General features: G+C 28.9%; 1 non-coding gene across 1 annotated transcript; it reads right to left on the reverse strand.

The window, feature by feature from the left end:
* Window positions 1-4511: 4511 nt before the first annotated feature.
* Window positions 4512-4582, reverse strand: Trnag-ccc. The gene has a single exon. It is a non-coding gene; the product is annotated as a tRNA-Gly (tRNA).
* Window positions 4583-5007: the final 425 nt, after the last annotated feature.

Below are 5007 nucleotides of genomic sequence, written 5' to 3' on the forward strand. Positions count from 1 at the left end.
AATAAATTTAAAATGATAACATTATTGTTAATATGACTTTAAATAAATAATTAAATGGCGTCCAATTTCTTAAGACGCTTGTTTCACATATAAAATACTTATTACCATAAAATTTAATCATGATTTTTTTACGATAATTAATATTATGAGCGATTTAAAAGACGTTAAACATTTATTTAAACAATGCCCTGATAACGATCGGTTTATGAACGTCCAGTGGCGTTAATATTACAAATGAATAATTTATTGTTTCAAATAAAATCGACATAAAACTCATTAATGAATTTAGCTTGTATACGATATATAATTGTTTTGATTTATATAATATTTTTAAAAACATAAAATATATATATATATATATTAATATCACATACTTACAAATTTAATACAATTAAGGAATTAAATCATAATTTCGTTGCCAATATTTTCATATTATATCATAGTGAACCATTGAAAAAAAGTACGAGTAAAAATTTTAAAAATCGAATTATGTTTCCATTAAAAATGTCACATTTTATACATAGTTGAAAATGAACTCAATGATGATAAAATATATTTCAAACGAAATCCAATGAAATGTATACCAATACGCCATAATTTAAAGCAAATTCCTTCCAATTTCCATTTAATTGCAAACCTTACTATTCATCATAAGATAAAATCCTAGGAACATAAAGCTATCAGAGTCTTCCGTAACCCAACGCATGCCGATCCTTACCCATGGGACACGCTTGGAGATAAACATCTCCGACTTGCTCGCTAAAATGTTAGTCTTTAGTGAATTCGCCGGCGCACTATCTGGTGCTAGTATTGTGACTTCCTATCTCTTATCTTGGTAGGCTTTTTGTAATTTATTTATTAATACATAATTTATTATGTATTTTATCAAACATTACATTTATAAAAACGATAACATACGAAATTAATTTAATTAATCTTGACACATTTACAGCTAAAAAAATTTAATTTAATATATGAACTCAATGAATAACAATAAATTAAATGAAATGTATCCTTCTTGAAGCAATTTCGTTGTGATAAAATTTAACTCACTAGCAGCTCATGATAGCTTATTTTTCTTTTGTTTACATTGGAAAAATTATATTTCGAACAATCTAGATAAACAAACGATTAAAGGTGATAAAAGTAATTTTAAAAACAGGATACCTCATGATAATTTGTAAAAAGTAATTTTAAATTAATAGCTGTACCTATATAAATATATTTGATTAAATTTTATGGTTATATAAGCAAATAACATAAACATAGTCCGAATCATATTAAATCATAATAAAGTTGATTCAAAAAGGTTTTTACAAGCACTTTTGAATTCGTCATACCGTCGAAACGTCATTTTACAGAAATGTATTAAACGTAAGTCTATCACCGGTAAGGCATGTAGATTTTACTGAGAAGAACCGGCAAGAGACTCAATAGATATAAAATATATTATATATACGTTTGTTTATAAAGCTTATCTCCGTTTTGATGAACACTACCTAGGCTGGGTATTCATAAAAAATACATACCTAGATATAAGTTCAGGTCTTTAGGTATTGTATAGGTTATATTTGGTATGACGTTACACAGCTATAACCAGTTTAGACAAATTATAGTAACAAATCAATATACATACATATATACAAGATTGAATGCGGATATTGTATACATTCGATAGTAAGGTAAAAAGTAGAACAAACAAACATACTTTCACACTCATAATAAACGATGACGAATCGAATGCTTCGACGAAATATTTAAAATAAAAAAAGTGAACAGTTCGTAACTTCTGATTTAAATTTAAATTGTGGACGTATTACGAATATATGGAAAACTTTGATTGGCAGTTCAATGCATGAAGTGGCGGTTGGCGGTATTTGTTTATTTATACGACAATGCTATGGATGTTAGGTCAATTCTACTTGAAATATTAATGAATTTTGTTTTTACGTTACACTTTTTAATGTTTTATTTTGTCAGTAACTTATCCTAATAATTAATTCTCAAGTAAAATAGTAACATAAAATTAATTAATTATGTGATAATATATTTTAAATAAAATTGGACTCCATATATCACTCAAGTTGTTTTTTTCAAATTAAAATGGGACCACACTAATTAAGCCTTCCGAAACAAAGAAGATTAATTCCTAAATGATGGATTTCTGAGTAAAAAGGCTCATTACTCGCTCCCAAATACAGTAATAAGGTAAGGCTGTTAAGAATCAGGTGTTAGAAAACTATGAATGCAGATTAAGAACCAATCGAGCGTCACTAAAATTTCTTGTGCTTAATTTATGTTTATAATATATCTTGTGCTCAGTTATGAAGGAAAACAACGTGAAGAAACCTACATGTGTGGCATGGCGTGCACTTCCATGTGTATCCACCAATTCATATTAGAGCACCGTGGCAGAACAAGCAGAAGAAACTTCACTTTAATACGAAGTGGGATCTTTACAGGAAGCTTACATTGAAGCTGATTAAATATTTATTGTTCGTCACGCAGGAGAGGAATTTAATACTTACTTTACCTACTAAATTTCTTGATAGTGCTTCTAAATAGAATCTACATTCCGAAGTAGCTAGATTTCAATGAACCTACTAGAATGAAGGATGTTCTGATTTAAATTTCTAATAAATTTACTTGGTTGTATGACCTTTCCTATTCATCATATATTCTACGGCCAAGAATCTCATATTTGTTGTGTTCCGATTTGAAGGGTCAGTTGTTTGAAGGATAAGCGAACTGCAGCAACAAGGAACATAAAATTTCAGTATCTAATGTTGGCGCATGGATGATGTAAGAAATGGTTAAAATTTTTCGTGGATGGTGACGACATCAGTCAGAATTGCCTATTTCCTATGCTATGAGAAATAAACCGTTTGTAATTTAAAGATTTAAATAGAAATAAACCTTAATTTGTCAGTTATATGTACTAAATTAGATATAGGATTTCATCGTTACGAATCCTCCATGTCTCGGAAAAAAATCTCACACAAAGAAAACGTTTGCAGGGAATTAACGAATTTCAATTTACGATGACATTTGTCAACTATCTTTTTTTATTACTTAGCATAAAACTTTACTAGTTTAAGTCCTAATTGAATTGTAAAAATTAGCACAGGATGTTGGTTAGCTAGAAAGTTACGTCTCACGGAAAACTCACGCTGGAAATTAAGCAACTAATATCTCCTATATACGTTAGCCTCTACATAAAGTGACTGAAGGGTTTATGAGCCGGTACGATAAAACCATATTGGAATCCAGCGAGCGATGCTAATGACCAGCGGAATTAATTTCCATCGCGCCTCATTGGAATTGAATCGACACTTAGGTCTTAAGTTGATGCTTATTTACGAGCTGCGAAAAGAGGGTCTGATCCAAATAGAGAATGTTTTTAGGGTTCTATGCGTCGAATATCAAAAAACCCTTCGTTATAAATATATATAACTGAGCGTTTGAATATTAACCAAGCGTAAATAATTTTCATTGACATTTAATATGCTTAAATTTTGTTTGTATTTTAATTTATGAGGTGAATAAATAGCATTATGAAGAGACCTGTAAAGTAAACATGTCAGGTAAAATTTCGCCACTTACAACACTCTCGTGTTCAAAGTGAGCTCTAAATGAAAATATACTGTCTTTTACTTTAAGTAGACTTTTACACTTTTGAATCTTCATTTCACAGATTTTATTAAAGGTAAAGTTACAAGTTGCAATATAATTTATATCGAAAAAAACCGGCGCAAAACTCAGTAGTCACTCTTTTACATTTAAAATAGTTATGTCAATCAAGTATATTAAATTTTATATAATATATCCTGCCTGGAAGTCAATGAGTACTAATTGCGCGCTTTTTTATCATATACATATACAATCTTGTGTTGAGTTAACGGTCCTTATTTATTAATATATTTATATATACATATATATATATATATATATATATATATATATATATATATATATATATAGGTATATTACATGAAAACTTTTAACATTATTTTGTTCTTTTGACAATTTGATGTTTAGGAAATTAGCTGCTAAATAAACTAACTTAACTTCACTTGAAAGATTCAGATGAATTCAAATTGACTAAAGTCGTAAGAAAAACTATTTTCTGAAAACATTTATTTTAATAAGAGTTTAATAGTGCGGAACCATATATTTAAACTATTGTTTATCTTTTTTTATTGTTTGGCCTTTAAGTATATTGCTCTTTGAATTATTTATTGACCACTGCATCTACTGCAATTTGTATGAAGGTTCGTAAAAAAATGTTATGAAAATATATATTTTTTCTATAACTTTATTATACATACTATAAAGTATTATCTTTATTGTATGAGTATGTTGTTAAATAATTAACTAAAAAAAGGAACAAAATCTCCGATGAACCACAAAAAAAAACAGAATGGAGCTTAAATAATACAAAGAAAAACCTAAAAGTAAAAATAACATTAATAACCACGCAAAGCAAAATATGGAAATAATTACTTGGGTTGTGCACTGCCCGGGAATCGAACCCGGGTCGCAAGAATGGGAATCTTGCATGATACCACTACACCAGCAGTGCGCTGCATTCTCAAGCTAAAAAATCGAATCGAATACAACCAGGAATAAGAAATATATATACAAAATGGCCTGATTTAAAGTTATTGGTTGTCCTGCTGACAGAAAAACAGTTTAGAACAAAGAATTTCTGAAGAATTATCAACACTGATAATTCATTATACTATAAATTCTAAAATCAAAATCAAAACATACTTTATTCGAGTAGGCTATTAGAAGCAGTTTTGAATTGTCATGTCGTCGAGAAGAACCGGCAAGAAACTGATTAATTACTCTTTTCCAACTCATGCAAAATAACTCATGTACATGTGGCGCCATATAGGAGTTTGTCGAAAACAATTTACTTTAATTTTGTTTACGTTTTTAATATTGTTTCTTATACAACTGTAGTACCTACTGCTCTTTAACCGACTAATAATTTTTTTCCGT

The sequence above is a fragment of the Vanessa atalanta genome, chromosome 15 (assembly GCF_905147765.1).
Source record: "Vanessa atalanta chromosome 15, ilVanAtal1.2, whole genome shotgun sequence".
Classification (NCBI taxonomy): domain Eukaryota; kingdom Metazoa; phylum Arthropoda; class Insecta; order Lepidoptera; family Nymphalidae; genus Vanessa; species Vanessa atalanta.